The sequence below is a fragment of the Sphaeramia orbicularis genome, chromosome 21, assembly GCF_902148855.1.
Source record: "Sphaeramia orbicularis chromosome 21, fSphaOr1.1, whole genome shotgun sequence".
Classification (NCBI taxonomy): domain Eukaryota; kingdom Metazoa; phylum Chordata; class Actinopteri; order Kurtiformes; family Apogonidae; genus Sphaeramia; species Sphaeramia orbicularis.
In genome coordinates this window covers 15290330-15315622 of record NC_043977.1, presented here as the reverse complement: position 1 = coordinate 15315622, position 25293 = coordinate 15290330, and the positions used below count along the sequence as shown (strand labels likewise).

Here is a 25293-nt window from a genome sequence, read left to right as displayed (position 1 = left end):
ACAAAAATGTCCACTCACCTACACCATGAATTTTATTCTTGAAGCAAAGAAACATGTATTTAAAACCCAATATCATAAAGTGATATGAAAACAGTGAAATGAAACCATGTTTAATGCAGCTAATCTGATGTTTTCTCACATTTTAACATATTCTAATACTAGTTATTACTCACTTCATGGAGATAATACGCAAAAAATAAACATTAACAATTGATTTCCACTCAAGAACCAACCAAGAACAGCAAAGTTACAATAATGGTGTGAATTGCAGTTTATGAGATGATGCGTAAGTGTCCACTGTGTTGGTTGATATGGAACTAAAACAACAAAACCCATGAATATACAAGAGTAAAGCTGTAGAGTAACTGTCCACTGTAGAGACCACTATACATGAAAGGGTAAAGGAAAGAAACGTAGGTAAAACCTGGTCCAGCTCTTAAAAAAAAAATCACATTTTCATCATCTAATAACAAATGTGTGAAAAAGACATCGCAAAAGTCCACCTCAAATGTAATAAATAAGTTTGTTTCATTTCAATATTGAACAATTTTACTGAATTTTGCACATTTTGCTCATATTACATTGCCCTAATGAAGTATTTCTTTCTTTCTCTCTTTCTTTTTCCTCTTCTTTCTTATTATCTTATTCACTAAACTGAATCAGATCCTTAATTTAACACCATTCTTGTTCTCCGTCTATTAATCATGACATTAAGTGTTTACAACATTTTCTCACCCTTCATCATATCTTCATCTCTACCTGATAGAATGACATCTGTTCACCTTGTTCTTTAAATAACACATACCAGGATCGTTAAACTGCATCTGAATATAACGTGCTTATACCTGTGTGTGTGAAAAGAGGTGGTTACGGTGCAATGCAGGTGTTAATGATGCTTCAGAGGAGGTGATATAAACTGAGAGAGGAGATAAAAAGTAACTGAATATAAATGCAGGATTGTATATATATACCAAATATATGCACAAACAAACAAACAAACAAACAAATGCAAACCTTTATAACAGGATTAGAGACTGTATACCCAGTGCTCACACACACACTGGGCATATTAAATCAATAATTAACAGCTTTGTGTATGTGAGAGTAAACAATACACTGCAAATTCCACCACTCGGATGTTTGATGATCTACAGTGTGACACCACTTATCTATTCTAACACGGAACAATATTTAAAAAGCGCCTGTTAGTGATACAGACTTATTATCCTATGAATGTCTTTTTGGTGAAAATCCAGTATTTTCTTGTATTAAATTTACTGATCATGTAGATGTTGATAGACGCTCAGAATAAATTCAACAGTTGTTATATTAGAACAACATAAAGTGACATTTTCAGCAAAATATATTATCAACGGAATGATATATGAAAAACAAGCGTCTACAATCACTATCATTTGTCAAACTACATGTGTTTTATTGATAAATCAATGTTGCAGAACATAATAGCATTTCACTGTTCACTACGGAGCCTCTGAATGTCCAAATCAGTCATATTTGACACTACTGAAAATCGGAGACACTGTGTTTTACCTGAATTATCTACACGTATTTGCAGGATCAGTGGATTAAAAGTTATTAACATTATAGATCAGTAGATGTTTTTGGTCACTGTTGACTGTTTAGGTCTTTGAGGGTTAAAGAGATGATGTGTGTTCTATAGAGTTTATGAGTACTGATAGTAGAGGTGGGCGATATGTATCTCCTACGATAATATTGTAAATGTTGATTTGACGATGTGCAATTTTATATTATCAAGTATTCATACTGTCTCGAAAAGAAAACAAACGGACGGTGGACAGATGGTAAAGGAGAGGTGTTTGAAAATCCTCAGAAGCCAATCAGCGGACAGGATTCAGTCTCGTGGTGACTCGGCGACATCAAAACACAACATCGTCTCACATGGAGGAAATATGCAGGAGTGTCCCGTCTCGGTGGATGATTTCATAGCAGACGTGGGTCCACATCACTAGCCTGGAAATGGTTCGGTTTGGACAAGACTGATGTCGGTCAAAATAGTGTTATATGCAAGCCGGGGGGCCGTAAAGGGGGGGTAAATGTGACAAAATCATGTGGAGGGGATCTGGTGGATACTAGAGCCCGACCGATATGGGATTTTTGGGGCCGATACCAATACCGATATCGGGGGCTAAAAAAAGCCGATATCCAATATATCGGCCGATATCCAATATTGGCCGATAACCGATATGTTGGCCAATATATGAAATAAGAACACTGATCTACACAGGATATAATAATCTTATATTAGATAATTGTGGACAGGTGGATGAACAGTTGCATAAATCTTTGTTTATCTCAAATATAATTTACACAACTTTCAAAAGCAAACTATGCAATCACAAAAATAATTGGAGCCAAAAATATGACTTACCACACAATTATGTTTTCCCTCACAAATTTTGATGTGTCTGTCTCATGGCACTACAAGTTCTTATGTGGACTAAGGACTAAACTGAGCATGTGCAGAGTGAATTAGGTGAGTCCTAAGTTGTTCCTGATTGGAGCAACTGCAAGAGTTACAACTGTCCCCAGTCTCCCCTACACTAATAACACCCAGACCTGCTGGCAGAATGAAACTGTGAGGTAGACAGGAAGTGCACAGACATGGGTGTGTGTGGAGGGGTGAATACTTTATAAGGGGGGTGGGGGGGTGGGGTCCGTGTTTTTCGGAGCTGGGGTGCGGGGTTTAGCGGTCCATCCTTGTCAGAGTGCGCAGTAGCGGTCCATGATTTTCGTGGGGGTTGGGGGTCGGAGTGGAGGGGGGGGTTGTAAGCAGTCCATCCATGTCAGAGCGCGCGGGGGTGGGGTGGGGGGGTGGCTCCGTGATTATGTGATTGTGTGTGTGGGGTGATAGCATCTTTGTCCAAGCAGGAGTGAAAGTGAAACTAATTCGCTTTAAAGTTCCTCTTATTCTCCGGGCAGCACACACACACACACACACACACACACACAGGAGCAGCAAGCGACAGAATCTCCGCGCAGCAAAAAAATTTAATATATCGGCTACATCGGCTACATATTGGCCGATGTTGATTAATTGGTGATACGCTATAATCAGCCCGATTAATCGGCCGGCTGATTAATCAGTCGGGCTCTAGTGGATACAAGTTAGAAGTTGTGAAAATTTTGTGTAAGAGCTGTTGTATAATAGAGGCACAGAAGCCGAGGGCCGGATGTTGAAAGCATGATAGATTTCACTTTCGTTTCACCCCAGCATTAGTTACGGACCATACACCCACATGCATAACTACTGCCCCTACCCCACATACATCCCCCCCTGTATGTTTTGCAGAAGATGTATGAAGCACTCTAAAGACACACAAGAGCTGTTGTTCTGAAACACTGTGTCTCTCCATAGATGTCCTGGTAAGCAAGTAGAGTTATACGGCAATTTTTGTAAAAAAAAAAAAAAAAGAAAAAAAAAGAAATTCACATTTTAAAGGATATCGTCAGATTATCATTATCAGGAAATTAAAAAAAAAAAAAAAAACAACTGAGAGATTTTTTTATCCATACCCATATCACCCATCCATATCTGATTGTGAGTTTGAATTTCAGGTTGTCTAACAGTGAAATTTCACAGTTTCTTGTGAGAAACAGACAATAGTCAGTATCATACTAACCCCCACATCATAGAATTTAACTTCTTCATTAGAAACTAGACTTACCCATAAAGACCTGAGCAATCACTAGTGACCAAAACCATCTACTGTTGTAAACTGTTTAATACCTGTTGATCCACTAATCCTATTAATATATGTAAATAATTGGTGTAAAATACAGTTTGTCATCTTTTCATGGTCATCAGATATGACCCATTACGTTCAGAGGCTCCATAGTGAACATAGAAACACTGTCATCTTCTACAACATTGATTCACCATTGAGTTTGGTCAATGACAGTGGATGGAGACACTTCTTTTTACATCCATTTATCAGTATCTTTGCTCAAAAATGTACTTTTCTTTAGTTTTCTCTGTTTCTGATACAATAACCTTTGAATTTACTCTGAGCTTTTATGAACTTCTACATGACCAATTAACTAAATTTAGAAAAACATCTAATTTTTTCTGAATATAATGCAAAATACAGAGGATAATATGATGATAAATGGTGATAAATCAATTAAGAAAGATTACAGATAGAGAAAAGTTAATTTTGGGAACTGCCACAAAAGTAGCACTGGGTCATTATGGGTTAATATAGAACTGAAAATTTTACTCAAATTAGGAAATACTTCAATGAATAAATCAATCAGTCAATAAATCTGGATTACTGAAGATCAAACCTGAAATAATGAAGCATCTATATTATATCCAGTACAATGAATAACACCATTACTGAAACACTCATAGAAACATATGAGGGATGTTTTTATGTTCTATCATCAGTTGTTTTGAAGTTGTGGTGGAGTGGATGGTATTTCAGTGTCAGTAATGTCACTTCCATTATCAGACTGAGAATGAGCAGGTCTGTTATGAAACACGCATGAACAATGAGTGTGAAAAACAGATCTGAACTTATCCCAGGTACCTCAAATGGGGTGGATTTAGAAATGAAATGAAAATATGCTCTGGATTTGTTACAGGATCAACAAGAAATTGATCATATTGCATTTTTGGAATGCTTTATGGAACAATAACTGTGTTTATTTTGGAAAAATAATCACAAAAATGTCCATATGTGACCTATTTTTTAGTTCCAAAAATTCTAGAATTATGTTCCAGATCATTCCATCTTATAGGAGGGATAAGATACGGGATAAATCTTGAAGTTGAAATGTGCTAGTTTTGTCGTTACGGATAGACTTTATTAAACATCAATCTAACAGTTAAAAATCTAGACCAGGGGTTGGCAAGCTTTGCAACCTAAAGAGCCATTTTTGTTTTGAAAAAAAAAAGAAAAAAAATTAACTGGAGCCATGAATAAAATATTTAAACCCGTCTACATTTTACCATGAGGTAGCTGCTCTACTGTAGCCTATTTGTGATAAGTTTGCTATTTAACTTTGTATTTCCATTATAATAATGCAATGTCTGGTGCATTTACAAAATTATACAACTACAAGAAAGAAAAACGTTCAAGATTTGTACAAAATTTTGATAACGGACACCATTTCCAAAACATAATTACATTGTATAATGGAGAAAAAGAGCAACTTCCATGTATAGTGGCTTACAAACTATGAACAAATGCAAATTGAGCATCTTGTATTGAATTTGGCAAGAAAATAATCATTTGGGTTTTATGCTGTCAAAATATAATTTTATTCCGTTTAAAGCCTGCGCATTTTTGCAGATGGACAGTGTTAGAATAGATTTAGGCCTATAACAGTGTTAGTTGAGTTTAAGTCCGAGAACATAGAATCATCAGATAACAAAGAACCATACAACATCGTCAAACTAAATTTTTCGGCACAATGTTAGAAAGTAATGACTCATTCAGTTCATTTCAAAATGTTCCTTATGTTTTTTTCACCAGAGAAGCCATAGAGAGATGCAAAAGAGCCACATGTGGCCCTGGAGCCATGGGTTGCAGACCCCTGATCTAGACTATTCTAGGTGGATTTATTAGTCTCCCTTCAATTCAACAATTTCAGAAGAAGCCCAAATTTAGCCACTGGCCACACTGAGTAAAGTTCAGCCAATTACATAATTTGTAAAATGTGCTAGTGCTGATTAGTCTCTAAAACTTCCTGAAAGACAAGAGAATTCAACCTTTTGAAGTTGTCCCAGTGTGTCATCTTTGACGCCTTTTACATGACTCCATAAGTCCTGACATAGATATTGAGACGTTCACTGGATACTGTATGTGAAAACTTTAAAACCCCGGGGAGAGCATCGTATAGCAGCACAACTTGTTCCTATTCACTGCTCTGATGCTCTCAGCGCTGGCATTGAATTCAAAGCAAAGACAGCTAAGCTACTTTTGAAGCAGCTCTGTCAGGAGGCCCTCCGTGGGGCCCTATGGCGTAATCACTGCGTCTGAACCAAACTCATCAAAGACATTAAAATGGAAGTCTTGTCCACAGAAACTTGCATAGTTTGCTATAGGAGTGCAAAGGCAGTAGCTCTGTAAGTCTGATTAACTGCTATATAGTAGTTGAGTGGAAGTATATTTATTAGAATAACACTGGTCTACAAGGAAAATGCTTCCAGAATGAAAAATAGTTCAACTTTACTAAATTTGAGTCACTAATAAAGAAAAATTAAGTAAAAAGTGATACTAAGTTGTAATTTTTAAAACACAGTCTTGGGCTAAAATGTGAAAATCTGAGAATTAATGAGAGAATGGGTTTTATTAAAAAAAAAAAAAAAGTTGTCGTAGAGCTACAGATCTACTTCAAAACACTGTCTGCACATTACATTATATTCACTTGACAGATTCTATCTAGTGGAACATTTATAAATCTATTGTATAAATGTACATAAAGCAACATATATGAGCAATAACACAAGGAGTGTTAGAAAATATTGGTTTTGCAATATATTGCGATATTTCATTTCACAATACTGTATCGATATTAAAAAGTACTGTATCGATATTTTTCTGTATTTATTCAAATGCAGATATGGTGGAGGTTCATTTTAGTTTTTTGGTTTTCTTTACTGTTTATATCTTATTTATTATTATTTAACACTGTTTAATTAAATAATGGTTATTTGATGCATCCTAAAAGTACTTTTTACTGTCTGAGAGAAGCAGATGTTAGTTCCTTTGTTGGGATTGTACAAAAATAATGCTATGATGTTAGTTATGAAATAATAGAATATGAACATTTGAGCAGGATCTTAATCTGTAATGTCTGTAAAACATAATTTAAGTTTTAACACAGGAATATTTTGTGATATAGCATTAGATCCTGTTGTGATCAAATAAAAATGTGTTTAGTATTTGTGCATATTTCTGGTGTAATTCAATTCTTACAGGAAATAATCATTTTTAAAAAAGAAACAAACAAAAAACTGCCTTTTGAACAGTATATATCGTATTGTGATCCTAGTTTTGCGATTTGTATCATATTGTCAGATTTTTGCCAATACACACCCCTAAATAACATAATATATGTTCAGGGTTTATGCAGGCATCAACAAATCTAATTGAATTCTTTTTAATGCCACTTTGAACAAATTTAATGCCCATGTCCAACTGCAGATACAGTTTTACATATAGCTTTGACAGTTTACCGATGACAGGTTCTGAATAGTTCCTCCTTCAATCACTTCTGCTGAAACTTGCATTTTCCCATTTTTCCAACATTTCCTAATATTCCCTCTGCTCTTTCACCACAGCATGAGCACACTCACAGCACGTTGCATTCCAAGCATTCAGTCTTGTGACTTTGTGTGTCGCCCACAAACAATAACCAATTAAAGGGTTCTGCCTGTCAATCATCACACTATACTTCCAGTCAAAATTATTAAATATTTATATAATCAAATGAAATTTTGACTAACAATGCTTTTTTCCATCAAGTGTATTTAATTTTTTAATGCCTCTGGATATCAAATTTAATGTTTTTTAATGCAGTTGAAGGCCTTAATTTTCACAAAATCTATTTAATGACTTTTAATGCTTTTTAATGACCTGCAGAAACCCTGATATTGAAAACATGAGCTAACCAGCACTTTTGTAATTTGTTTTCTGAGTCATCTTATTAAAGTATGATAAGGTAAGATTTAGCACATTAAATGTCTTAAGCAGATATTTTCTAAGAAATTGTAGAACAGTGACACAAAACACAACTTTATACTGAAAATAGAATTAGATCTGAGCAGCAGAAGTGGCTTTACAAGCAAATTAGTGTTTTCTGTGGCTGACACTATTAGATACTAATAGTTAGATACTAATTTTATAATGTGTTACGCTACCTATAATGTGACTAATCTCTCAGCCTTTAAAGGTGAAGGGGATTAAACAGGATGTAGCAGATGTAACAGGTTGTCGGGAACAAAACTTGCATGAGAGCAGGGATCGTGAGATATATCAGCGCAATTTTTTTTTTTTTTTTTTTAATTTAATGGGGAAAAAAACTCAGGGTTAGAAATCTCTTTTGCATGAGTGTTCTGGCCAAGACTGCAGCAACAGAAGTTAGAGATAATTTAGAGCTATTTAATCCATACATCCACACTAAAAAATGTACATAAAACACATCATAAAACTTGATTCTCAATTCCTCATCAGACTCAGATCTTTCAGTGTTGAGTTTAATGCTGTTCTCTCCACACCACGTGGGTTTCCTCCAGTCTCCCCATCATTAAAAACAGGTACATATAAGTTAATTCTCCTGTCAGTGCCCTTGACCACGGTGCTGATGAAGATCTGAAGTTGGTCCCCGAGCGCCTTCAGTGGCAGCTCACTCCTAATGAGCTCAGTGCTGATGCTAATGCTAAGTGCTGTATTAGTATGGGTAAAATTCAGACTGAATTTCCCTATAGGGATAAAAACATGTGTTAACCTTTAACTATTTCTAGTATCACCCTCACCAACTTTCCAAAAGAGCTAGAGGGATAGGAAGTGTACAGAAAAACCCTGTATGCAAGTTTTTTTGAAAAACTTAAAATTATATTGAATTTTATTATATTTTATTATTATCATATTAATTATACTTATTGACACCTTGACATCTCTGTCTGATCGTGATGACTGAGACCCCCCCCCTTTTTTTTTTTTTTTTTTTTTTGCTTTGTTTGTTTTTTGTTCATTTGTCTTATTTGAGCTACTTTTTTTTTGTTTCGTTTTGTTAATTAGACAACTGTTGTATCTATTCTTTACTGATTACTTGTTAATACTGGATAACATTTTAAAAATAAAAATTTTAAAAACTGCATCTGAAAAAACTGTTGCATCATGATGTTTCCAATATAAGCACTTATTTAATAAAAATTAAAAAAAACTTGTACTTTGCTGACATTTCCTGGGTCTTAGGAGGTTAAGAATTGTCTTTAGGGTAGGGTGGGATTGTGGGAGGGATAACATGAAAAATGAAAGAATGGAAGTCCTTTTTATCACATTGCACTGTCATGCCTGAGAAATTACTTCCAATTAAGAAAGTTAAGTTAAAATTAAAAAAATATATATATATATGCAAAATCATGTTTATCACAGATTTGACAACCTAGAATCATCACTATAATTGGTGTGAATGTTATTATATTCTGATGTGGTACACCAACGCAAACCTAGCAGTGAATCTCCTCTCCTATCTTAGTAAATTGACCACAAATTTTAAGTGTCAACAACCATATTCTTGCATGGAAAACTTGTACTATAGCATCTTATTTTGGAAATGATGACTTAAAGTTTTAAATGTCATCTTCTTCAACTACTTGTACTGAGACAGTACAATGCATCGGTGGAATAGCGGAGTCGAGCCGATACTGTCAGTGGAAAACTGGCATTAGTTACCCGTTATATTTGTCTGTTTTATGCTTAAAATGCATAGGCAACCCAGTGAAAAGCCCATCATACAACAAAAAATATAAACAATTTCATTCCCTGTTCCTGAGAAAAAAGCAGGCTTGCCGGGTGCAAATATTTAACCCTCCAACGAGAGCTCAGCCTCAGGTCACCTGCTCAACAAAAAATTAAAAATCCTACATACACACTCATTTGGCTGGTCTCCTGAATTCACACAGAAATTAAACAAATCTGAAGTGAATGTTGACATGACTAAAGGGCATGGATTGAATTACTTTGGACTTTGGAAAAACAGCATTTTCCTACCATGCACCATGGTCGTGGAATAATCTTCAAAAAACTGTAAAACTACATACATTCATTTCTATTAATGATTTTAAACGTATCATGGAGAATGCAGTGAAGGAGGAATGTCACTGTTTTTCTTGATGCCATTATAGTTGAATAGTTGTTATTGTGTTTTATAATTAATTGTGTATCATGTATGTGTGTTATGTTGTTTGGACTTTGTATGGCTGCTACCTTGGACAGGTCTCCCTCGCAAAAGAGATTCCTAATCTCAATGGGATTCTGGTTAAATATCCTGGTTAAATAAAGGTAAAATAAACAAATAAATACAATTTTTACCTCCACCAAGGAGGTTATGTTTTTGCCGGTGTTGGTTTGTCTGTCTGTCTGTCTGTTTCTCTGTCCGTGTGCAAGATAACTCAAAAAGTTAAATATGGATTTCGATGAAAATTTCAGGAAATGTTGATACTGGCACAAGGAAGAAATGATTACATTTTGGTGGTGATTGGGGGTGGGGGGGTGGGGCAGAGGGGCCCACTGATCTGCCTTGGCGGAGGTCTGCGCTCTCCGAGTGCTTCTAGTTTCATTTATTTCTAATACATTTTTGTAAGGATTAATATATGTTCAAATAGTCTTACCTTTCCATGTAATTTAAAGTCTGGGTGGTGCCTTGTGGCCCTTATGGACCAGCCACCACTGATAAGGACTTGACATCCCCATGACAATACATTCCTTATAGCCACACCAACTGGTGCATTATGGAAAGAGTTAATACTGTCACTGAGCAGAGATGCAATCTTCATGTATCCTCTGCATGTCCTTTGTGTCCCCTCATAAATAACGACTCCATATTCGACAAAAGGTTGATAAACTATGGCTCTGTCAAGGGAAGTACTTATTTTATGGAAGCTGCAAAGACAAGAGGCTCAGAGGGTTATCTGCTAAAAAAAAAAAAAAAGGAGGAAAAAATCAGGTGCCTGACATTTTAAACCAATTACTAATTAGAAAAAAAGAAAAAAACACATATCTTTATTACAGCTCATTACAGACTATTAGTCTGTATCCAATGGCAATTTAAATCAAAGTTTTCTTATATGGAAGTGAGAACACTTAAGGGATATTTGGCCCATTGCATGTGCAATCAGAGACATAATGACTGCATTTCACAATTTTTCTTCCCCGTTCTGCTAAAACACTTAGGCTCCTGCTAACAACTTGCCATTATGCTTCCCCTAGGTGGTGACACTGTAGCTGCTTCATACATTTTAAAAGGTCATAGGAACAAGTGGAGATCCTGGACCTCCACTAGAGAAAAGCAGCCGTGCACACATTCAGTTAGAGGAAATTTTCATATGTTGAAAATTATTTATAAAGACAGCTGCACATGAACCCACCACAACAATAAATGGTTAATGCAACAGCTGTTTTGGAGCTTGATATGCATAAAAAAATCTGTTTATGTGTCTAAGTCTATTTACTTATTTGAATGTGTGAATCAAAAGGACAGACTTCATGGGGTGTGAAATAGAGGTGGCTGTTTTCGAGGTTAAGGTTATACTGGTGAACGCTGTGGTGGATGCTCATTCAAGTGCTGTGACTAATTAGGGAGAAATTGTTGACCAACAGCACACGACAGAAGCGGTAAACACTGTTGGTTCAAAGAAGCCACCCTTTTTCATTTGTGTTGTGAATATACAAAGTATAATTTGCATGTAATGTTTCCACTTCTTTCTTTGTCTTTTTCTCCATTATGTCTAGCACCGTTTAATGCGCTGTGGTTTTGCTAATGAACAATAAAAAAATAAACTGCGGTTATCAAAGTCGGCTGAGATGCATTATTTTGTGCACTGGAAAAGTGTGTGTAGGTGTCTGTGGTCTGTCTGAACTCAACAGAACTGTCTTTCTACTTAATTCGAGTATTTATTTTCTGATGGCTTTTTTACTTTCACTCCTCACAACAACACTGATGGAGGAGCATGAACTCGGAACATCAGAAGCATTGTTTCGGCTTTTCTTCTCCGATTGGCTCCTAGAAATATGTGTAGTACTCCTCACACATGTAAAACAGACTTATAATTTTGTTACCTCTGCCAAGGAGGTTATGTTTTTGCCGGCGTTGGTTTGTCTGTCTGTCTGTCTGTCTGTGTGCAAGATAACTCAAAAAGTTATGGACGGATTTGGATGGAAATTTCAGGAAATGTTAATACTGGCACGAGGGACAAATGATTTAATTTTGGTGGTGATTGGGGGGGTGGGGGTGGGGTGGGGGGACTGATCTGCCTTGGTGGAGGTCTGCGTTCTCCGAGTGCTTCTAGTTTTTAATGTGTTTTAAAAGGATTCGATTGATTGTAACCAACATGTCAGACTGATCTCATGAAATGGCACTGTATGTCATGCCAGTTCTTATGGCATTTGGAGTGCTATACGTACGCATTTTCATCCTTTTGCATGTTATTCAACACCATCTGATCGCGTGTCAATGTACACCAAGATCTCTGGTTTACATATCTGTAATGGCTAACCCTAACCCTAATCGCTAATCGTGTAGGATTTTACATGGCTAGGGATGTAACGATTACCGGCATAACGATAAACTGCGGTAAAATTGCAGACGGTTAGTATTACTGTTTAAATTCTAATTATCATGATAACTGTGTTTGATTACTGCGCTTTTAGGGGAAAAAATACCAATGTAAAGATGTGCTTTTATGTCAAATATTTGAGTATAGTTTTTATTTATTGCAAATTAAATTGTATATACCTAATATTTGGAACCAATATTCACTTTTAAAGTCTTTGAAAAGGTTTGTTCAGCATCTTTGTGTTATTGATGCAATAAATTATATACATTTTTCAAATCAGATTTTATACATTTTGTGTTTTCTGGTCTTTTATGTTTTTATAGAAGGTTAAAGTGAAAAAAATAATAGGCAGATGAGATAGATGAAGTTGTGCTGAAAAAAACAGATCCCAAACGTGGGTATAGTAAACATTTGTTTATATAGTATATAAAGGCAAAATCAAAAGGACTGAAAAATGGCCAAAATAGGCTCAGACCACTAATGGTTAATATTTGAATGTTTCTGCAACAGAAGGTACATTGTGCCTATTATTTTATTTTATTTATTTTTAATACAACTTGGTTACATTATTTCAGTGTGTGTATTAGTACTTTTTGAACATTTTGAGCACAATTTCAATAACACCCCGATAATAATGATAACCATGATAATTTTGGTCACAATAACCGTGATATGAAATTATCATATCATTGCATCCCTATACGTGGCATGAACATACACGCGGAAAGCTTATAATGCGTACAGATAACACGACAATTAAAAGTGGCGTGTTATCTGTACACAGTTCATGATATCCCATTGAACATGTAGAACAGGGTGATCACAATTTTAGATAGCGATTGATCTTAATTTGGCAGTTGATCTACTCAAGAAATAAATACCAGCACCCTCAAAACATTCTAACTCACATAACACTTATTTTAAATAGTTTGTTTAAGGGCTGTTTTTACACTTGTAGCACCCATTTTCCATACAAATCCTATGCAGTTCTGCACTCAAAGAGCTCAGTATTCTCAGTCCGCAAAGGTTCTTGGCACAGTAAAAAAAAAAAAAAAAGAGCTGAACATTGAGAACGGTGCCATGTTTATCAATGTCACTTTAATCTCACTGACTAATTAAAATCAAAAAGAGGCAGGACTTACATGATCAAAAATGGAAACCTCATTAATAATGATCTAACGCTGCAGGTTTAACATAATACAACCACATTCTCACCTTTCTGTGGCCCAACGACAGTAATTTTTAACAAATTCTCATTTACAGCAGCCACTATTGAATAATGCAGTAATGCAGAGGTGACTTTTTTTGTAACCATGGCAACTATAAGCATCTGTCAAGACAAAAGCCAGGTTGAGGGTGCATCCACCACAAAAAAAGCTGCTTGTGGACACTTATCAATGTAACTATGGTATTTTACAGAAGGTCTAAGTACTAACCTATGGCAAAAACCACAGGACGCTGGTTTAGTGAGTCTATTTCAGTCCATATGTCCATACACTTTTATTTATATACTTAGCGCCATTAAAAACGCACAGTCCAAACATGTGGTGTAATTTCCAGAGAATGATTTGCTCAGGTGTCTATTTCATATATGCTGTTCATGAGATGAGTAACACAGTTAACAGCTGTATATTTTTCATTCCCAATGTGTGCAACGTCGGAGTTTGGACTAAGCCCTTAATGTCAGACACCGAGTCGAATCTCTTGTACAGAGTCATGCTTGACTGGTAACTTTAGGTGTGGTCAATAGCCGATATGAAGGCAGCAAAGAAAACGCTGAAATGTTTTTGCCAGCTCAAAAAGCCACGACTTACGATACAACAGAGAGAATATACCATTGGCATGTTATGACCAGGTCTGAGCCGAGGTGAAGTTGCTCGCTGTCTGCACTGGCATCGCAGTACAATCAGTCGTCTGAGTGATTGGATCCCTCAGGACAGCATCATGAGACTTAGACTGCAGCCAAATGTGGCCCAAATCAGATTTTTTGCTACTATTTGACCTGTATCTGACCTGTTAAAGACAGTTTGAACGGCACAAATCCGATTTTTTCAAATCCGACCCAGGCCACTTTCATATGTTGTCCTAAATCCAACACATATCGGATATTTTGCAATGCGACATCAGTCTTAACATCATCAAAATGCCAGAACAGCCAGACTGCAACACGCTTGCAAACAGATATAGGTCGCCAACTTTATCAGTTCCACACACATGCCGATACGAGAAGCCTCCATATTTACTTCCGTAAACACAGTGCGTGCTGCGTGGTCACGTATTATATCAGGACCTCTTTTGCGCACGCAGGTCACTTCAGAGTCGCATTCAGTTCATACTGAGAACTGATAGAAGTTGCATTTAATTTGTATTATGAACGAGCACACAAAAAACCAATTTCACAAAAAAATCTGAATTGTGCATTCAGATCTGCTGTCTGAGCGTAGCCTTAGTTCCATGCGTAGTTCCAAATATACATATTACTCTGACCTGTGTGTTTTTAATGGAGCTAAGTATACTTTAGCATCTGTTTGCACTAAGTGGTTTGGTTTCATTCCATATTATCTTGCATTGTTGTATTGCCGTCGCTGAATAAATGATGAAGACTTACTGTAAGTCCGTCAGCTGCTGCTCTGTCTTCTGAATGTGCAGTGAGACTGATTTACTCAGATGCTAGTGTGAAAATATTATTGACTCATTATTAAAACTAATTGGGTAAAAACAGCTGCCAAAACTACAAGTAATTAATTTAAACACTGCAGCTGTATGTAGGTGGATGTGGTAAGGATATGTCAAAATATTGTCATAATTTCTTCCCAAAACTATGCAAAAATGCAGAGTTTCTAGTCGCATAAGAAACAGCTAAAAGCCATCACACAATGCAGCCTTCAGAAACCAGAGAACGCCAGAGGAAAACTTAGTTTGGCTGTAACTTTCCTGTATTCTAGGAGGTAAGAAAATTGTGATTCAGTTCATGGATGATGATTTTTCCCTCAAAAGTCATCGTCATCTTTTGGCCCTACCTGCATGGATGGGACAATAACACACAGAAAACACAACCCCGTGGTGTAAACAGCGGTGCATATCAGGTGTGACAGGCAGAGTGACATAAAAAAGACAATCCATATGAAACAAACAAAAGAAGAAAACTGCAGAGGCATGGTGCAATGTCCAAGAGGGAGAGCCAATATCAACACAGATGATGTGAGATTCAGTTAACTCTGCATAACAACAACTGGTAGAAATGTAGACCTAGTGTTAGAGCATATTTTGGAGTTCATTCTTTAGCTTGAATAAAGAAGCTGGATCAGTACTTTTACTGTTCTTTTAGTACTTTTTAACCTATAAAGACCCAGTCCTACTTTTATGTCAGTTCCCAAATTAAACTTTCTCTATATCTAAGCTTTCGTAAGTGATTTATCACCATTTATTTATAATATTATCCTCTGTATTTTGGATTTTATCAGTATAAATCATGCATTTGCCTATATTTAATTTAATGATCATGTAGATGTTAAAGGTAGGGTTGGAGAGCCTGGAAAAGTGGTTTGAGCAAGCTACATTTCAAAAGCTACAATTCAAAAGTCCGAATTCCTTTCTTCAGACTTCCCTCTGAAGCTAGCATCCTAATATACAGGGTGGGGAAGCAAAATTTACAATGAACATTTAGTTGTTTTTTCTCAACAGGCACTACGTCAATTGTTTTGAAACCAAACATATATTGATGTCATAATCATACCTAACACTATTATCCATACCTTTTCAGAAACTTTTGCCCATATGAGTAATCAGGAAAGCAAACGTCAAAGAGTGTGTGATTTGCTGAATGCACTCGTCACACGGGAGATTTCAAAAATAGTGGGAGTGTCCATAAAGACTGTTTATAAAGAAAAGAATGACTATGAGCAAAACTATTAGGAGAAAGTCTGGAAGTGGAGGAAGCAACAAAAAACGTACCAAAGCTTTTATTAAAGCTCTCAAATCCAAAATCCTAAAGGATCCAACCAAGTCCATGAGAAAAATGGCAATTGAACTTGAGGTAGACAACAAGACCGTAAGAAATGCAGTAAAATATGATTTGAAGATTTAAATTCTCATGACTTTCAATAAACTAATTGGTCATACACTGTCTTTCAATCCCTGCCTCAAAATAATGTAAATTTTGCTTCCCTACCCTGTGGCTAATATAGCAAGTCAAGCTCTGGCTCTGGCTTCGTTTCCTGTACAAGTGCTCTAAGCCTCTGAGAACGTATGATTCGTTGGGGGGGGGGCAAATGTCAGTTGAGTTTGATCGACAAATCACCATTCAATCATTTCGATTAGCTGGTTAAAATTATTGGATGGTGTTTTTCCGTCCTGCCTGTTGAACAGGTGATTAAATTTTTGTATTTTTGTATTAGATAATTTAATTAATTGGTTGCAATCACAGTGTAAAGGGGATTTTAAGCAATATAGTAAAAAAAAAAAGTTCCTACCCTACCTTTAAAGTTGAGGGTTATTATATCAAAAACAAAGAAAATTGAAGAAAAAGTCACCTTTTCAGCAATATACATCATTAACTGAACATAAACCAATCATTTCCATTCACTGTCATTGATCCGACTTCATGGGTTTTACTGGTGAATCAATGTTATAGAAGATGATGGTGGTTCCATGGTAACTACGGAGCCTCTGATCATCCAAATGGTTCATATCTGATGACCATGAAAAGATGACGAACTGTATTTTACACCAATTATTTACATGCATCGATAGGATTAACGGATCAACAGGTATTAAACAGTTTATATCAGTATATGGTTTTGGTCATTGATGGATGTTTGAGTCTTTATGGGTTAAACAAGTATCTGTGCTTGTACTTCAGTAAAGAATGTGTGGATTTCTGTGGAAGAAATTATTCATTTCATTTTATTCTTTGTTGTTCTTTCTCTTAAAAAACACCTATTGTTGTTAATTATACCTGAGTCATTCAGCTTCAGTTTAATCACTAGCCTTTTTTCTGTTCATTTTTTCATAATCATTACTGTTAAATCACTCACCACTATTGTTATTCAGTCACTCTTAATTGTTTAGAACACAGCTTTCACTGCCTTTGTTGTACAAGAGTGCATAACTTAACCTGGCCCACCTTTGATCAGTTTTTGTATAAATTATTCACTGCTGAGTTATACAAACTGACGGAATATTTCTGTCTTGTTAGTGTTACAGTCTGTCTCTATTGCGCTGTGAATAAAACTCACCTGAACCAGCCATAATTTGGAGTTTGGAAATATTCCTGCAACACTCCCTCTGAATTTTATCTAAGTGGATGCCTCTTTATCACTGCGAAGAAGAGGAGTTTTAAAAGAAACATGGTGTGGTATGTGTAGACACGTGAGGAAACTGAATCATTTTTTAATTTACTACGAGATAGAGGGGTAATATATAATAATAATGAATATATCTGTAAATCAACACCATGTTTATGTTTCTCGCCATGTTTATGGAATGACTTCTTGTGTCATCTCGTGATAAACAAATCATCGCATTAGTGATTTAATGGAAAAACTGACATTACTCACTTCTGTCTTTTTGACATTTAGTAAATATCAGTAAAGTTTTGCACAGATGTCCAATGGAAAAGCGACTAACTTGATGTAACGTCTGTCAACATCTGTTTTTTTTATTCATGTGACTCTAGTTCACAGGTGTCAGACATGCGGCCCGGGGGCCAAATCCGGCCTGCCAAAGGGTCCATTCCGGCCCGCAGGATGAATGTGAGAAATGCAAAAATTACACTGAGGATATTAACAATCAGTGGTGTCAAAATTTTTTAATTCAGGTTCCACATAGAGTCCAATTAGATTTCAAGTGGGTCAGACCAGCAAAATATTATCCTAATAACCTATAAATAATGTCAACCCCAAAGTCTCTCTTTGTTTTTTTGGTGTAAAAAAGTAAATGTTTACATTACCAAACTATACTTTTAAAAAAAATAAAAACATGAATAACCTGAACAAATATGAACAAAAGGAAATGTCTTAAGAAAAGTAAATGCAATTTTACCAATATTCTGCCTGTTACTAAATGTTTTGTGCGATTGTAATGCACATGTGTAAATGATAAACTGATAAACCGAGGCATAATATTGTTAAAATTGCTCTTGTTTTTCTTAAAACAATTCAAGTTGTTCATGTTAATCAGATTTTTAAGGAAACTTTGTAGATGTAAAGCTGATCATAATAGAAGTTTACTGGTCCGGCCACTTGAGATCAAATTGGGGTGAATGTGGCCCATGAACTAAAATGAGTTTGACACCCCTGCTTTAGTTGCAAAAAAAGGTCTTTCCATTGCAGTTTTGCGTGATATACCATTTGTGCTACACCCAAAAAAAACACCTCTTGCCAGCGCAAAAACTTTTAATGGAAAAACAAGATTTGGGAAAATTGCCGTTTTTCCATTAGGTGAATTTTTAAGCACAAGTTATATTCACGCAATTTGAGGGTCAATGAAAAAGCGACTACAGATGCTGCTCATCTGATGAAAGCAGACACTGATCTGATGGTGGATGTAGTCGCTGCACCCGCCCAGAAATTCCAACATGCAGGTCAGAAAAACAAAAACAAACCAAGTACATCTGATACTACGCAAAATGAACTGTTCCACCTTCCTACAAAAAAAGCACTGGAAAGGATATGCTGATTTTCAGAGTGAGTGTGTACACAAGCATTTAGCAACCTGTGGTGTTTGTAAAATTCTAATTTAACATCCTCAAAGATGAGCTGATGTTTTGGAGCGTTTTGGCACTGTGCAGTTCAGCACAAGTTTCCTCGACATTCCAATTATCTGCTAGTTATTCATCACTGCGGTGTAAATAAAAATGAGGAAAAAAATTAAATGCGGTCTTCTGGACTGTAATACATGGATTAAAACGCAAAAAATGACCCTAAGTGAGCACCAAGAAAGTGGCACTTCATATTTCCTGCACCAATATATTCAAATGTGTTACATTTATTAAGAATACAGTCATCTCTGAGTTTTGTTCCTACAGCATTCATACAGAAATGAAGCTTAAATTAATCAATATATAGATTTAGTAAACACGCACACACACAGAAAAACATAAAACTATTAATGAAAGCATGCTGCACGGTAAAGAAGAGTACGCAAGTCCATACGTAAGCATAAAATAAATAACGAAGAAATATTTAAATGCATAAAAATACCGTAAAAAAACAATTATTTTAATTTCACCGCTCGGATATTAGCGTGTGTGTGATGTCTGTTGTGAACCGAGACTCAATTTTTAGGGTTTTACTTCAAAGAAAACATTTGCATACGGCAGAGTGGATGTTTGAGGAGCTCCAGGTTAAGTGCACTTTGAAGGAAATCAAGAATTAAAGAGACTAAACGGTTTTATTTGGAGCGCTGGAACGCGTATCTCGTATCCTGGACTCACTCATCTGTCAGCTCTATCGCCCGGCAACACTAACATTCCCACGCCGAGCCACTGCACGGCCGTGAAGGATGGTCGACGGGACAGGATGTTCCACTCCTCTCATATCCCCATCCATTTTTCCAGCACCGAACCTCTCTCTGTCCCCCTGTAGTCCATCTATTCAACTCCCTGCAGACACACACACACTCTCTCTCTCTTTAACTGTGATTACTCTGCTCGCCCCGCTCTTCCTCACCCGTCCTTGGAGGGGCACTGGGCCATTACAACTTTTTTTTTTTTTCTCCCTACCTTTGCACAGTGTGTGAGTGTGTGTGCACCTACATATATATATATGTGTGTGTGCGGTAATAGCATAGTAAATCTGCAGAGGTCTTTTTCCACTCTGCTGTGAGAGCGGCATTCTATCATGCTGTGCTGTTTTATTGGAGCAGACACTCAAGTACAACACAAACACATCCACACACACACATTTATGCACAGACAAGAATATTACCTGAAAGTTAAGGTAACGTTAAAAGTTAAAGCCAAACTGGGGTAAAAATGCTATAAAATACACAGCAGAATGCACAGCAACAGAGTTGGGCAAGAAAATAAACAAAAAAAACCCCTGTAATTAAGCAAAAAAAATTAAATTTACACAATAGCATTCAGACACACATACTCACACACCATGTCTGGCAGTAATTCAGTGCACTATTGATTCACTTTCCATCTATAATTCATGATACAACACACACCTCAAGTTAAGTGGAGACACACACACACACACAGGCAGACTGGCAGATTCTGAGAGGTAGGAAGACGAGAAACACAACACCTCTCACTGTGTATAACTTAAATGCAGTAGCGTACACATACATGATGCGCACGCACACAAATACACAAGTCTAGCCGCCAGCTAGGAGGAGTTCATTCATCTCAACCTTGTCTTCACCTCTCCATCACTCCATCAGTTCTCCTCCCATCGCTCTTTCTCTAAATCCAACTTAGCTGAGGCAGCATCCCGCTCCTTGCTCTCACTCATACAGTCTGGTGTTGTCAGTTTAAGGTAAAATATAGAAGAATTCTCGCTTGTTGTTCGCAAAAAGACGGTGGGAGGTTCCTCTATGACACAGGCAGGTGAGCAGCTACTAATTATGGGAGCCATGAAAGCACAATCATCGTGGATCCTACAGAAATTGACTATCTTCTCAATCTGCGGGACTTGGGGGGGTTGTTGGGAGGGATCGACCACCCCCCCCCCTCTGGTTTTTACATCCCTACGTCTGCTCAGTGAATTACAACCTCGAGGGAGACAACCAACCAACGGAAATAACAGGCAGGTTGTGACTGAGTTTTCTTACACCTATATCCTACATTACTGGCACTAACGTTCACCTGAACCGAACTGTCGGCAGTCTCAGAATTTGTGAATGTCCCCCATGCAGTGGGGCAGTGTAAAGGGGGGTGTGTAAAAGTGACAAATTCAAGGGCCCAACTAGGGACGTAACGATATGAAAACTTCATATCACGGTTATTGTGAACAAGATTATCACTTGTTATCATTATTATCGCGGTATTGTTGAAATTGTGCTCAAAATATTCAAAAAAGTACTGATACACACACTGAAATAATTTAACCAAGTTGTATTTTGAAATAAATAAATAAATAAATAAATAAATGAAATAATTGGTACAATGCACTTTCTTATTCAAGTATTAACCCTTAGTGGTCTGAGTCTATTTTGTCCATTTTTCAGTACTTTTGATTTTGCCTTTATATACTATATAAACAAATGTTTACTATACCCATATTTGGTATCTTTTTTTTCAGCACAACTTCATTTATATCATCTGTCTATTATTTTTTCACTTTAACCTACTATAAAAACATAAAAGGACAGAAAACACACACACACAAAAAAAAAAAAATCCAATTTGAAAAATTTATATACTTTATCGCATAAAAACACACAGATGCTTAACGAACCTTTTCAAAGACTTTAAAAGTGAATATTGGTTCCAAATATTAGGTATATACAATTAAAATTGTAATCAATTAAAACTATACTCAAATATTTGACATAAAAACAGATCTTTACATAGGTGTTTTCTCTCCTAAAAGTGCAGTAATCAAACACAGTTATCATGATAATTAGAATTTAAATGGTAAAACTAACTGTTGGAAATTTTACTGTGGTTTATCATTATACCGGTAATCGTTACATCCCTAGGCCCAACATTTATGTGTCCAGTGGATACAGGTTAGAAGTTGTGAAAATTTTGTGGAAGATCTGCTGTATGATAAAGGAATAGAATCTGAGAGTTGGACGTTGAAAGTATGCAAAGTTTCACGCCAGCGTTAGTTATGTTAGTTATGGACCGCACCCCCATGTATATAATAATAATAATAATAATAATAATAATAATAATAATAATAATGATAATAATAGCTTTATTTATATAGCACCTTTAAAAATGAAGTTTACAAAGTGCTCTGATAGACAAAGCAGAAGGACACAACAGCAGGATACAAGATGCAAGTAAAGACACTAAAACAGAAGCAACACAATAAGAGAGATGTGTACAACAAATGCAAAAACATGACACTTCGAATAAGTTAAGTTAATCGGAGTGAAGAAGGCAGGGAGAACGTAACGTGATGCTGTCAAATCAATGTAAAAATGAAGGAATGAGATAAAACAACATCACGTATGAGAATATAAATTAATAACCAAACAGGATAATGATAAAATATATAACTGTATAACTGTATATGGCCCCTGAACTAAAATGAGTTTAACACCCCTACTCTATGATCAACAGAGAATGGAGTGACTTGAATGATCATGCGGTTTTCAACTGGTCTCACCTTGGATCTCACATTTCCCACTGGTGATGATGTTGTGGCCCACTTTTACAGAAATTAAACTGAGAATATCGGCTCGTAAGCACGTATACAATGTCCTCGCAGCTTTATTAAATAAGAGTTTCATCCTCTTCTGGGCAAATTACTCTAATAATAAAATCTAACACAGTGAGGGAACATCATAACTGTGTAACTGAATTTACATACTAAGCAAGTTTAATTTCCACTTAAGATGAATCCATTTTTCCATATACTCACAGTAATATTTCTCTTTCTCTCTTCTTACCGTCTAAATCATAAGGCCTGTCCAGTCATATTTTAACCAAATGCTGGTTTTGCCAATAGACTGTGTATAATAAGTGGATGGAAGAAACATATTACCAATTGGTTTCTGTGCTGCTGTTTTGAAGCCAGTAGTTTGTGATTTAGCCATTGCTGGGTTGAGTTTTGAAACTGAAACTGACCATATCTGGACAATAAGGGGTGGAGCCTCTGGAGCACAAGGAGTCATGGGTGAGCTAATGCTAAATGCAAACTTCCTGACTTGGTAAAACTGGAAACTTAGTCCTGCATTTGTGTAGTAAAGTTATTTTATGGTCTTGTTAGGGTAACATACTAACCACAAATATAGTCCAACTGTCTGTCAGAAAAAATTGCATTCTATTAAATAAACCGAAAGCCAGAAAGCCTAACTCTGCAGTCGAGCAAGCTGTCATACACACCCACAGCTGTCAATCAAAGCCTGACACTGCAGACAGCAAAGCTTCTATTCAGTCTGAATTCTTATTAACCTGTTAAACCCTGGGCCATTTGTTTTCAGTCAGAATCATTTCAATGTAACACAGAACAAAGGATTAGTTAATGGCAGAAGCTTTATTCATATAAAAGCAACTTATGATCAGAAGACAGCAAAGATGAAACAAAATTCATCATCACTGCTTCATAAAGCGACCTTTATTTTTGCTCTTCTTTGCTTTGTTCAGTGAGTTTTAGCAGTAGAGAAATAATACTTGTACTGTTGAATCTGGTTAGCGTTAGCTTAGCGCTGTAAAATGTGTCACATCGGTCTGTTGTTTTCTTAAATTACTCATGATATATATAAATTAAATTAAAAAAAAAAAAAAATTACACATGATATATGCTGGTCTCGGACCATTAGATTGTTTTGTTACTTTCGCCAAAGAGGTTGTATCAGGGTTTGTCTGTTAGCAAGATAACTCAAAAAGTTCTGCAAAGATTTTGACGAAATTTTCAGGAAATGTTGATACTGGCACAAGGAACAAATGATTAAATTTTGTTGGTGATGGGGGGGGGGGGGATCTGAGAGTGCTTTTCTAGTTCCATATTTGCCCATTTAATTACATGTTGTTTGGATTGTGTTCTGTTTTTTGAAACTTGGTTTTGTTGAGCTGTTAGCCAACATTCTTCTGGTTGCATCGACGTAAATCGTGTGTATATTGCTACAAGCATCCCGTAGCATTACCATGACAATACACTATGCTAACTATGGAAAATGTAAAGATGGAACACCTGATTAAACAAATAAGAATAGAAAAAGTCCTGCAAAAAAAAAAAGAATGACAGTATTTTCAGAGGGAACTTCAATGTAAATCTATGGGAGCCACGGCTTTTTGGAGCAGCATCTAGTGGGCACTAGCAGTATTACATCGTTAAAATACTTCCACTGTGGCTTCATTTTGGAGCCAAGGTCGCTGCTTCTCAATCAAAGTAAATGCCAAACATCAGAGAGTTGACCACCCACACTGTCCTATTTAGAACAACTCTGTAACCCACTTTTAGGCCATGACCCACAATTGATGAAGCTGCCACATAGCGGGGGGCGGGGGGGGGATTCAGAGTAAATGTAACTGAAGCAAAGATGGAAGGCTACTGTGTGTTCATGCCATTCATGTAATTTGTCATTGTTTTTTTTTTGTTTGTTTTTTTTTTTTTTACCTTGTACTGTTTTTCATGTATCTTTATGCTGAGCTTTTGCAAGTCATTTCTAATGCAGTTTTTCTGCAAATGGGAAATAAACCAATTCTGATTCTGTTTACCTGGGTTCATTCATCCCCAAGTACTGATACTCATAGACAAACCTGCAGTAAGATAATCCATAAGAGCAGGTACAGGAGATAAGCATGAAATAAGAGTAACTACATTTTCATAGCAGTTCACAAACATGTTACTGTCAGAGAGGGATCACTATCATATCATAGAATAGAATAGAATAGAATAGAATAGAATAGAATAGAATAGAATAGAATAGAATCGATCTTTATTGTCACTGTCACAGGAACAATGAAAATCCGTTTAGCAGCTCAGTTCAGTTTAGCAGCAAAAAGCTTAGTGCAAAAGGGACTGTATAATCATATGAGTCCTTCTCTTTGATTTTTACCAACATTTTCCATATTTTAGCTTTAAATAAGATGAAATAAGACAGAAACTTTGGCTTATTTATTGAAGATACTACCATGTTCTCATAAAGAAGCCCAGTAAAACCTGCTGGGGCTCCTTCTTCTTGCAGAGCTCCAACAACTCAATTTAATATCTGCTGTTTCTTAACAATCATCCACAGTTTCACACATCAGTATGAACATGCACACATACACATGCACACACACACACACCATATGGCAAAAGCCACTTCAGTGTTTTCATTAAAATTACTGGGTCACTAAA

General features: G+C 36.3%; 1 protein-coding gene and 1 long non-coding RNA gene across 2 annotated transcripts in view; both read right to left on the bottom strand.

Annotated features, from left to right (window-relative positions):
* LOC115412945 (E3 ubiquitin-protein ligase SH3RF3-like) overlaps positions 1-25293 on the bottom strand; it is a 237235-nt gene that overhangs the window by 106548 nt on the left and 105394 nt on the right.
* Positions 18330-23688, bottom strand: LOC115412946 (uncharacterized). The gene is made up of 3 exons (XR_003934405.1): positions 23533-23688; positions 20576-20580; positions 18330-18344 (listed from the first exon to the last, which is right to left on the bottom strand). It is a non-coding gene; the product is annotated as an uncharacterized LOC115412946 (long non-coding RNA).